Below are 13,459 nucleotides of genomic sequence, written 5' to 3'. Positions count from 1 at the left end.
GTGTTTCTGGACTAAAGCAGAATTAAATACAATTTCACTTAAGGCTATTGGTAAATAAGTCGAATTGTACCACAAATTTTAATAGAAAAATAAAAAACACCCTGTTCTGAAATTAAACATAACATTTCAACACAAGGTCTACAAGGGTGTTACTGAACGCTTATGGGCTAGGACGAGACAAGAGGGGACGGACACACACGCAGAGATGTATTTAACAAAAAGAGTTTAATAATAACAAAGACACAAGACAGGTTTAAACACAAGATAGGTTATAACAAGACCAGATACAAACACACGTAACCTATGCTAAGCTAAATGCTAACTAAACATGAACAAGGCTAATGCTGATCTAAATGCTACACTAACTGCTAAACACATGAAACCTATGCTAATGCTAAACACACATGGACTAAGCTAAATGCTAAACTAAATGCTATGCTCATCACTAAGCTAATGCTAATCTAAACATACAGGGACCAAGCTAAATGCTAAACTAAATGCTATGCTAATCACTAAACTAATGCTAATCTAAACATACAGGAAACATATACCCTAAGCTAAGCTAAAAACATGGGACAAGACAGAATCACTAATCAATCATCAACAAAGCTAAACAAGAACTAAACTAATACAAACAGGAACAGAACTAACCAAGGCATGAATAAGACAAACAGAAGCCAAAACAAAAGACAAAACAAAGCATGAACATTAACACTCAGACAGGAACTAACAGGGCAAACAAAACAAACTAAACAAACAAACCAAAACAAGGCAAAGATTAACTAACTGACGGACTGACAAACGGACGGAATCAAATGCAACAGCAAACAAATCGGAGTTCAATTCAAATCCAAAATAGTCTCCAATGAGTCCCCCCCAGTTGCCTCCTTATATTCCTGATGATGATTACACTGTAAAAAAAAATCCTTGTTTAGTTATGTTCTGTGAATATAAAAACAAGTGTTGGCACAACATAAAATATAAAAATAGTTACCCCAAAAACAAAAATTATGTTGTGCCTTCAGCTGTAGCATTTTTACATTTCAACTAACCCTAACCCTATGTTCAGTGAATTAGGAGTTATGGTTTCAGTCAACATTTCAAGTCCAAAGAAAAAAACTGTGTTGGGCGAGCAACAGTGGAAATGGTGCGCATGCGCACAAGAGGGACGTTTCTCTGGATGAAAACAAAGATACAACATTTTTTTACGTTTTTCTTCAGACGAACATTGAGTGAAGTTAAGGTGGGTTTTTACTAAACTAACAACTAACTTGTTGTTTCTTTGAGTTTGAACTTTGAAGGAGCTTACATTTTAACATATTTTTAAATGCAACTCATAGCAAAGCTAGCTAGCCACCTCTGTTGCTTTTCGGACTGTTTGACTTTTGACTGAGCTTAGTAATGTTTAAACTATTGTGGTAAAAACTAGGGTAAATTAGTAATGGAAGGTTATAAAACCAGTTCGCTATACTGAAATATGTTGCACATTAGGATATAACAAGGTACTTTAGCTGTACATGTGGAAAACACTTTTGACATGGATGTATTAATATTTTTTACAGTTTAGCCGGGGACCAATCAAAAGGGTCGTTGTCTCTACACTGTGAGTGCTCCTGGAGAGTGGGGCGTGGCACCTAGGCACTCTCCAGGAGCAGAGAGGCTTGATTCATTCGTGACAGTTACCCTGAAATGCAATTTCTATCTTGGTACAATTGGCAAAATGATGTAATATAATTGTAAATAAAAAAAAAAAATTTTTATGATCCTATGCACATACAGTGTATCACAAAAGTGAGTACACCCCTCACATTTCTGCAGATATTTAAGTATATCTTTTCATGGGACAACACTGACAAAATGACACTTTGACACAATGAAAAGTAGTCTGTGTGCAGCTTATATAACAGTGTAAATTTATTCTTCCCTCAAAATAACTCAAAATACAGCCATTAATGTCTAAACCATCGGCAACAAAAGTGAGTACACCCCTAAGAGACTACACCCCTAAATGTCCAAATTGAGCACTGCTTGTCATTTTCCCTCCAAAATGTCATGTGATTTGTTAGTGTTACTAGGTCTCAGGTGTGCATAGGGAGCAGGTGTGTTCAATTTAGTAGTACAGCTCTCACACTCTCTCATACTGGTCACTGAAAGTTCCAACATGGCACCTCATGGCAAAGACCTCTCTGAGGATCTTAAAAGACGAATTGTTGCGCTACATGAAGATGGCCAAGGCTACAAGAAGATTGCCAACACCCTGAAACTGAGCTGCAGCACAGTGGCCAAGATCATCCAGCATTTTAAAAGAGCAGGGTCCACTCAGAACAGACCTCGCGTTGGTCGTCCAAAGAAGCTGAGTGCACGTGCTCAGCGTCACATCCAACTGCTGTCTTTGAAAGATAGGCGCAGGAGTGCTGTCAGCATTGCTGCAGAGATTGAAAAGGTGGGGGGTCAGCCTGTCAGTGGTCAGACTATACGCTGCACACTACATCAAATTGGTCTGCATGGCTGTCACCCCAGAAGGAAGCCTCTTCTGAAGTCTCTACACAAGAAAGCCCGCAAACAGTTTGCTGAAGACATGTCAACAAAGGACATGGATTACTGGAACCATGTCCTATGGTCTGATGAGACCAAGATTAATTTGTTTGGTTCAGATGGTCTCAAGCATGTGTGGCGGCAATCAGGTGAGGAGTACAAAGATAAGTGTGTCATGCCTACAGTCAAGCATGGTGGTGGGAATGCCATGGTCTGGGGCTGCATGAGTGCAGCAGGTGTTGGGGAGTTACATTTCATTGAGGGACACATGAACTCCAATATGTTCTGTGAAATACTGAGCAGAGCATGATCCCCTCCCTCCGGAAACTGGGTCGCAGGGCAGTGTTCCAGCATGATAATGACCCCAAACACACCTCTAAGACGACCACTGCTTTATTGAAGAGGCTGAGGGTAAAGGTGATGGACTGGCCAAGCATGTCTCCAGACCTAAACCCAATAGAACATCTTTGGGGCATCCTCAAGCAGAAGGTGGAGGAGCGCAAAGTCTCGAATATCCGCCAGCTCCGTGATGTCGTCATGGAGGAGTGGAAAAGCATTCCAGTGGCAACCTGTGAGGCTCTGGTAAACTCCATGCCCAGGAGAGTTAAGGCAGTTCTGGAAAATAATGGTGGCCACACAAAATATTGACACTTCAGGAACTTTCACTAAGGGGTGTACTCACTTTTGTTGCCGGTGGTTTAGACATTAATGGCTGTATATTGAGTTATTTTGAGGGAAGAATAAATTTACACTGTTACATAAGCTGCACACAGACTACTTTTCATTGTGTCAAAGTGTCATTTTGTCAGTGTTGTCCCATGAAAAGATATACTTAAATATCTGCAGAAATGTGAGGGGTGTACTCACTTTTGTGATACACTGTATGTACATTAAATTGAATACATTTAAATATGTACATTTAATTAAAATTTCAAAACAGTTTTTTTGGAAAGCTAAGTAAACAGGTTATCACAAAATGCTGCTCATGTAAAAGAGTGTGCATTGCCTATTGGCCGACAGAGGGGGCATGGAGGCACAGATGACTGATGTATTGGCTTATTTTAATTGACAGTAATTGGCGCCTCGTTCGCATTAATTCAGCTGAAAGTCTTTCTATATGTTACAATTTATCTTTTTCACACTTGCAAGTTCCTCTGTCAGGTAAACCTGCTGCTCTCTGGAACCAGGATGCAGGGCTTGGTCTGAACCGGTTTTTAAGTGGCATCGTGGTAGTTTGCGGGTGTCATGTTTGGAACCACCCTGAGTGAGCGAGCTGCCCCGGAGGTGGTGTGACAACCCATTTTCAGGAGTGGTCCCCACATAGTGAAACCATGCTGGGTGCACAAAATGCAGTAACAACAAGAATCTGTGAGTTGTTAATTCTCCTAATGTTAACTAATTTTTAATTTAACGCCTGCAAACCACAGATGAAAGGTTTAGACAGAGGTAAAATAAGAGTGCAAAGTTTAAAGGATAATCAAGTTACACCATTTTAAACATTTTACAATGAGGAGATGAATTGGTAACAGGTGAGGTAATCATGACTGGGTATATACACCGATCAGCCATAACATTATGACCACTTCCTTGTTTCTACACTCACTGTCCATTTTATCAGCTCCACTTACCATATAGAAGCACTTTGTAGTTCTACAATTACTGATTGTAGTCCATCTGTTTCTCTGCATGCTTTGTTAGCCCCCTTTTATGCTGTTCTTCAATGGTCAGGACTCTCCCAGGACCACTACAGAGTAGGTATTATTTGGGTGGTGGATCATTCTCAGCACTGCAGTGACACTGACATGGTGGTGGTGTGTTAGTGTGTGTTGTGCTGATATGAGTGGACCAGACACAGCAGCGCTGATGGAGTTTTTAAACACCTCACTGTCACTGCTGGACTGAGAATAGTCCACCAACCAAAAATATCCAGCCAAGAGCACCCTGTGGGCAGCATCCTGTGACCACCGATGAAGGTATAGAAGATGACCAACTTAAACAGCACCAATAGATGAGTGATCGTTTCTGACTTTACATCTACAAGGTGGACCAACTAGGTAGGAGTGTCTAATAGAGTGGACAGTGAGTGGACACAGTATTTAAAAACTCCAGCAGCGCTGCTGTGTCTGATCTACTCATACCAGCACAACACACACTAACACACCACCACCATGTCATTGTCACAGCAGTGCTGGGAATGATCCACCACCTGAATAACACCTGCTCTGTGGTGGTCCTGTGGGGGGTCCTGACCATTGAAGAACAAGGTAAAAGCAGGTTAAAAAAAAGTATGTAGAGAAACAAATGGACTACAGTCAATACTTGTAGAACTACAAAGTGCTTCTATATGGTAAGTGGAACTGATAAAATGGACAGTGAGTGTAGAAACCAGGAGGTGGTTTTAATGTTATGGCTGATCGGTGTATATCTTAGGAAGCATCAAAAAGAGCATTCTTTCAACAAAAAACCCAACATTTCACAATGTAAGGTTGCTAAACCACTGTTGAATGTGCTTTTCATAAGTCTTCTGTAATAAACACAGCTACATAGAATGTGGTCACTCATCACCCTGCTGAATCAGGAAATGCAACATGAAACTCTATTAAACAAAGAAAGGTACGTACATCAGTTCTATGCAGAAATTCCACCAAGGACGGAGCAAGACGGAGATGAATGATTCTTTGTGGTGACCTCTAAAGCCACAGCACCACTTTGCGCCCTATTTCCAGAAATGTAAATAAATAACCAATAAAAATCCTGCTGACACAATTGTGTTCCCTTGGTCTTTTGAGTGTATACTGTCAACTGAAGGTTTAGAAAACACTTACTAAACTTCAGCCAGTAAGCACTTCCTTAAAGTTCCAGATGACAATGGAATAAGCATATTATACTTATTTTGGCATGACATGTAACAGGGTAAATCCCTAACCTGACAGCATTAACTGGGTGGTCTAGGTACACCTGGAAACAGCCACAATAGTTACAGAGAACTTAATGTGATATAAAACTGAAATTAAATGCTGATGGTTTTAAAATAGGATGAACAACAGGCTCATGGTCAGATGGTAAGATGTCCAGATGTGGAGTGTAGTTTAGGGTGTAGTCTTTTTAAATGTAATTGCTCATTGTACCTCTTAATAAGGCTGCACATTCTGACGAGTATAAATGGTAATACAAATATGACTCTGGTCTTTTTCTCTGTTAAACTTCAATTTGATTACATTTCATCATGAAAAGTTACTGAAAGGTCTTTTAATTAAGCAGTGGTTTAAATACACTGTAAAAAAAAAAAGCGTAAAAAAACGGTATTTTTCTGGCAGCAGGGGCGCCAGAGAATGCCTGTAAAAAAATTGAAAAATACTGTAAAATTTAAAACGGAGATAAACTGTAAAAAAACGGTAATTATATTTACCATAATTAACATCTATCACTGTAATTTTACAGGAAATTGTCCTATATTTTCATGAAATCTTCTATTTTTAACATATATTAATTGTTAGAACAGTGTCATACACCTCTAAAAAACAGAATAATTCTCTTTATAAATGATAAAGAAAAGTTTAAGTACAGATATATTCTACTGTTATCACAAGAAATTAGCATATAAAACAAAAAAAACCATGTAATTTTACTTAGCAAAAGCCCAATTTTAAATTAACTGTCAGAGGTATTGCAAAAATTATCTGTTAAATTGTCTTTTTTTATTATTGAAATACATTAATAAACTGTCAAAATAAAAGCATTTTTCCCTAAAACATGTTACCTGTAGTTTTAAATTGTTTTTCTTCATTTAAAAATATAAGCTCAAAAAAATTAGAAGTAGGTTAAGATTTGTCTGCATAACACTTTAAATTACTGTGAAATTTTGCAGCTCTTACATGTTATATAGAACTTTAGAACATATACAGAACTTGCAGTATGAAAATGCAGTATATAAATAACTTTTGTTAAATTCAGCATCAAAATGGATCAAAATCCACCACAGTTCAGCTATTTTTGACCCAAATAATTTTCACACAAATGAACAGTAAGTGTAGAAACGAGGTAATGTTATATATTTAATGTTATGGCTGATCAGTGTAAGAATCAGACGTCTTTAACACAATACAGCATACAATACAATACAATACAATAAGTGCAATCAGAATTCATTTAAATGGAAAATGTTTAACAAAGCACCATACAGTTAAGTGAAATGTCTACAAAACATGAAACACGTATAAATCTGAATTATGTACAAAACACAGTACCAACATTGAAGTTTTCAGAAAGTGCAACCACAGTGGGATTCGATAAACAGTACATCACAAGTGTAATACTCAGTATGGACTACATCTCACTGAACAGCTTGGTATTTAGTAATTGAGCTTCATGACAGTTTGTTAGCATCTAGTTCCAGAAACAAACAGTTTTGGAGTACATCAAAAGTGTATCTGAATGTAGGAGGGTAACTCAAGTTCTAAATCATAAGGTTATAAATATACAGTGTATCACAAAAGTGAGTACACCCCTCACATTTCTGCAGATATTTAATTATATCTTTTCATGGGACAACACTGACAAAATGACACTTTGACACAATGAAAAGTAGTCTGTGTGCAGCTTATATAACAGTGTAAATTTATTCTTCCCTCAAAATAACTCAATATACAGCCATTAATGTCTAAACCACCGGCAACAAAAGTGAGTACACCCCTTAGTGAAAGTTCCTGAAGTGTCAATATTTTGTGTGGCCACCATTATTTCCCAGAACTGCCTTAACTCTCCTGGGCATGGAGTTTACCAGAGCTTCACAGGTTGCCACTGGAATGCTTTTCCACTCCTCCATGACGACATCACGGAGCTGGCGGATATTCGAGACTTTGCGCTCCTCCACCTTCCGCTTGAGGATGCCCCAAAGATGTTCTATTGGGTTTAGGTCTGGAGACATGCTTGGCCAGTCCATCACCTTTACCCTCAGCCTCTTCAATAAAGCAGTGGTCGTCTTAGAGGTGTGTTTGGGGTCATTACCATGCTGGAACACTGCCCTGCGACCCAGTTTCCGGAGGGAGGGGATCATGCTCTGCTTCAGTATTTCACAGTACATATTGGAGTTCATGTGTCCCTCAATGAAATGTAACTCCCCAACACCTGCTGCACTCATGCAGCCCCAGACCATGGCATTCCCACCACCATGCTTGACTGTAGGCATGACACACATATCTTTGTACTCCTCACCTGATTGCCGCCACACATGCTTGAGACCATCTGAACCAAACAAATTAATCTTGGTCTCATCAGACCATAGGACATGGTTCCAGTAATCCATGTCCTTTGTTGACATGTCTTCAACAAACTGTTTGCGGGCTTTCTTGTGTAGAGACTTCAGAAGAGGCTTCCTTCTGGGGTGACAGCCATGCAGACCAATTTGATGTAGTGTGCGGCGTATGGTCTGAGCACTGACAGGCTGACCCCCCACCTTTTCAATCTCTGCAGCAATGCTGACAGCACTCCTGCGCCTATCTTTCAAAGACAGCAGTTGGATGTGACGCTGAGCACGTGCACTCAGCTTCTTTGAACGACCAACGCGAGGTCTGTTCTGAGTGGACCCTGCTCTTTTAAAACGCTGGATGATCTTGGCCACTGTGCTGCAGCTCAGTTTTAGGGTGTTGGCAATCTTCTTGTAGCTTTGGCCATCTTCATGTAGCGCAACAATTCGTCTTTTAAGATCCTCAGAGAGTTCTTTGCCATGAGGTGCCATGTTGGAACTTTCAGTGACCAGTATGAGAGAGTGTGAGAGCTGTACTACTAAATTGAACACACCTGCTCCCTATGCACACCTGAGACCTAGTAACACTAACAAATCACATGACATTTTGGAGGGAAAATGACAAGCAGTGCTCAATTTGGACATTTAGGGGTGTAGTCTCTTAGGGGTGTACTCACTTTTGTTGCCGGTGGTTTAGACATTAATGGCTGTATATTGAGTTATTTTGAGGGAAGAATAAATTTACACTGTTATATAAGCTGCGCACAGACTACTTTTCATTGTGTCAAAGTGTCATTTTGTCAGTGTTGTCCCATGAAAAGATATACTTAAATATCTGCAGAAATGTGAGGGGTGTACTCACTTTTGTGATACACTGTATAAGGCATAAATCAGCCCGAACTGCAAAGGCAAGGAACACACTGCCCAAGAACCACACCACCTTCTAATACCACTCCAGTATTGGCAGGGGGTCCATGGCTTCAGCTCCCTCAACTCTAGTCACACAGATCCCCAGAACAGTCTCCTCAATCCCCCGTTCAGTTGCAGCCATATCACCATCCTACAATGGAACAGAGGATGAAAAAATCACTTTCTTGAACTTAACAGTACACAAATATCCATTTAGGACTTAACATATCTCACTTTAACCTTTATTTTAACTCAGACGTAAAAGATGGGGTGGTTGCTGTAACAACTCAGAGGAAACTTGTGCTTACCTTCACCCTCCTAGCGCTGATGGTATTGCGTGATTGGGGGAATCCTAAACTGTAGATGAAATTGGATACTATTAAAATGATATATAAATAAAAAATTACTAAAGAAAACTAAAGGAAATCAAAATCAGCAAGACAAATATTTATAAAGAAATTACCAGCTTAAAAAAGAAAAGACATAAAATACATAAAACTAAAAAGTAAGTAAAAGAACCAAACAGAATAAATAATAAGAATTTCCACATTTTTTCTTTTTCACTTAATCTAAACTTAACTCAGTGTTCAGTCAAAAGTAGCTCAATATTCTTCAATTTAGCATAAAATGTAGAAAAAAAATTACCAGTAAAAGGTCAGTCCAACTGCAAATACACATTTCCAACCATCTGTAAACAGAAGATACAAGACATCAGTTGTTTTGTTGTAAATAACTAAAATATTATTTCTATAGTAAAGACTTTAACATTACAAATTCATTGATTATCCAATACTGTTCACATGTGTGTGCTTTCCAGGATAACAGTCACAAAACTCAGGTTTGTAATGATACTAACGTTACAGAATCACTTTGTTTTTAAGTTTGTGCAGAACGTGAGCGCCAAACATAAAGCATGAAGTTCCCCTCAGGCTCGAGCTGCCTGCTCACATCTTAGCTAGCTAGGTTGTGTCCATGTTTTTTAATGCACTGGCACCGCAAATATTACACATCTTTTTATTTTCTACCTTCTTCTAATATATTTCTGCATTAAGTAATTTAAGCCATTTTTACCTTTCGGGAAAGAATCTTACTGCCACAAGTTGAAAATACTGGCTGTTGAACTTGACTAGCTTAGCACTAGCTAGCACCACGGCAATGCAACGTTATCACACACAGCGCAGCCGGACTTAATATACAGTCAGCCAACGGCAATCTATTCAAATCTGCCTCAAGACTTCAATATTATTCACAGAATCCCTGGAAAGATGTTAATAAATAAATCACTATAAGCAGGTCCGCCGTTAGCATTAGCACGCGCGAATTAGCGTTAGCATTTTTAAACAAATAAAGCATGTACAGCAATAAAACTTGAATATTATTCAACTAAAGAGCTATATTAAACAATATAATAAGATAAACATCATGATTAGCATGCAATTAGACATATGGAAAAAGATTTTGTAAGGCTTCACATTACCTGAGATGCCATTGAAACACAATGTGCCTTCACGATGTATTGCGTAATCCCCGGTGCGTCATATCCGGTTTCACCTGATAAACTTATTGCATTAAGTAGTTCCAGGGAAATAAAGCAACTAAGTTAAGTTAACTAATAAACACAATGCAGTCATGTTTAAATTTAAAATGTAATTGATTTGTGTCACACCAGCATATATTCTTTATGCAAAACCAACAGGCACTCAAAAGTGTGTAACTGGTAAATTAGAGCATCATTTTATATCTGTGGTGCTCTGGTTGGAATGTGCACCCAACATGTTGCACAGATGAACTGTAATACATTTTTCCTGTGAATGTGGGGATGGGTAAATTATGCTTGATTTAAATATTATAAATGTGAGAATAAATCACAGTTAATAACGTTTTAAATTTGACTATGGTTTTACACAGTTTGTATAAATGCACTTATTTAACAATTCAATCTTTAAATTAATACAAATGCATAAATAAAGTAAAAGTTAAAATCTGTTTAAATTGTATTGTTGCCTGTCTAATAAGGTAGGCAATACCTTTGTTTTTCCAATTTATTTATGTAAAGTAGTGGTTAAGAAATGCAAAATTACTAAATATTTCTTTCTTTGATCACATATTTTTTTTGCAATTGTACATTTTTAAATGCATTATTAACAGTATTTTTATTTATTTGACAGTGATATATCGGTATAACAAAAGTTTTTTTTTTTTGAAAATTACAGAAGATTCTGCTATTTTTGTCAATGAAGATTACTTTATTTTTACAGTTAGTTTTGTTAAAAGTGTCATCTAAAAACTGTTAAAAAACAGATTTTTTATGTATTTCATTTATACAGATTTTTTATGGTAAATCACATGACACTTTTCAATATACAGTTTATTCTTGTAATTTTACAAAAAATTCTGTCTTTTATAAATACAGGGAAAACCTGTAAAAAAATGTTTATTTTTTACAGTGTATATATACACACACACTGATCAGCTATAACATCAAAACCACCTCCTTGTTTCTACACTCACTGTCCATTTTATCTGCTCCACTTACCATACAGAAGCACTTTGTAGTTCTACAATTACTGACTGTAGTCCATCTGTTTCTCTACATACTGTTTTAGCCTTCAATGGCCAGGACCACCACAGAGTAGATATTATTTAGGTGGTGGGTCATTTTCAGCACTGCAGTGACAATGACATGGTGGTGGTGGGTTAGTGTGTGTTGTGCTGGTATGACACAGCAGCTCTGCTGGAGTTTTTAAATACCGTGTCCACTCACTGTCCACTCTATTAGACACTTCTACCTAGTTGGTCCACCTTGTAGACGTAAAGTCAGAGACGATCGCTCATCTATTGCTGCAGTTTGAGTTGGTCATCTTCTATACCTTCATCAGTGGTCACAGGACGCTGCCCACGGGGTGCTGTTGGCTGAATATTTTTGGTTGGTGGACTATTCTCAGTCCAGTAGTGACAGTGATGTGTCTTATCCAGCATGAAAGGTGGCAAACAAAGCATGCAGAGAAACAGATGGACTACAGTCAGTAATTGTAAAACTACAATGTGGTTCTACACTCTAAAAAATAAAACATTGGGTCAACAAAAAAAATTAAGGCAACATTTTGCATTAGTCTTTTTGAGTTATGCCAACTTCTCCTAGAATTACGTTGACCCAACACAATATTTTAAATTACACAATCTTAATAACTGTCAACATGAACACATATTTTTAAGTTAGTGTTATTTAAAAATGCTTTTTACTGAATTATGAAAACCTAAAATATTGTGTTGGATCAACGTAATTCTACAAGCAGTTGGCATAACTCAAAAAGACTAATGCAAAATGTTGCCTTGATTTTTTTTGTTGACCCAATGTTTTATTTAATATTCATTTAACTTAAAAGTTTTAATACTAAATAAAACATTGGGTCAACAGAAAAAATCAAGGCAACATTTTGCATTAGTCTTTTTGAGTTATGCCAACTGCTCGTAGAATTACGTTGATCCAACATCCTGTAGCCTAATATCTCTAAACATTAATTTGAATGTTTGTTAGCATTGCACTGAATTTGCTGAATGTAAAACAATTTAAACAATGATACAAGAACATGGAAACATGAATTATTACCAAAAATCATTTATTACAGAACACATCTACTTTTAACAAATCTCATTAGTGGACAACAATAAAAACTATGAAAAAACAAATTCCACATATCAGTCTGTAAAATCAGTATTTTAAAAATTATATGCATTAAACAAATGAGTAATGTTTATTGTTTAGTTTATTTTTACCTAGAACGCAAACACGTAATAATTAGCTAGCCAACCTTAGCATAGTTGTTGGCTACTTTTGCTACACAAACATCGTAAAATAGACTAGACAAAAAATAAGTTTTTAATAGCTCACCAGGGAAATTTTATGTCACTGGAAATATTTTAATCCATGAAAAAGTCAAGTTTTACTCAGTTTATAACACCAAATGGTGTGTTGGTCCATGCCACTCTGAAGAAAAGCTAGCTAGCTAATTTGCATAGCACTCAAACTCTCTCTTTCCCGCTCTCTCGCTCTTGTAGTTTGTGCCTGCCGACCTTCAACTGCAAAGCGGGCAAATTATTCAAATCACAAAAGTGAAATCTGTAGATATATAGGTCAAAAATTGTTTGTAACAGTTAGAATGCTCACCTTGCTTGTGAAAGACTCACTCCACAGTGAAGAAAGGGCGCCTTGAAAACACAGACCGTTTCTGTCCGTGTGGGCGGGGCGAATTTAAACTACTGAGAAAATTAAGTCGTACAGTGTATGTATTTTAAGTTGCTAGAAGCTAAATTTTGTTCTTTATTGTTCAACCCAATATCTTAAGTTCAGGTGATTCATTATAGTGTGTTGAAACAACACTTATAATTTGTGCGTTATCAGAACTCAATAAAATAACAACTGCAAGTAAAAAATTGTGTAATATAATGTAACTTAATTTTTTGTCATACAGCAGTGCATATATTTAAGTACTGGTTAAAGGCCATCTGAATTACTTTTTAGAGTGTACATGGTCAGTGGAGCTGATAAAATGGACGGTGAGTGTAGAAACAAGGAGGTGGTTTTCATGTTATGGCTGATCAAAATTAAAACACAATACTAAACTGGCTTTCTTATTAACTTGTAATGAACCCTAGGTGACATCCTTTAAGAACTATGCATCTATTGTTCTTTTTATTCTTGTTAATCCTTTGTTAATCAGATGAGCTCCTTTTCACTGACATCATATAGTGTAGGCAGTAGGAGGTGAA

The sequence above is a fragment of the Trichomycterus rosablanca genome, chromosome 6, assembly GCF_030014385.1.
Source record: "Trichomycterus rosablanca isolate fTriRos1 chromosome 6, fTriRos1.hap1, whole genome shotgun sequence".
Taxonomy (NCBI): Eukaryota; Metazoa; Chordata; class Actinopteri; order Siluriformes; family Trichomycteridae; genus Trichomycterus; species Trichomycterus rosablanca.
Note: the sequence above shows the minus strand (reverse complement) of the source record.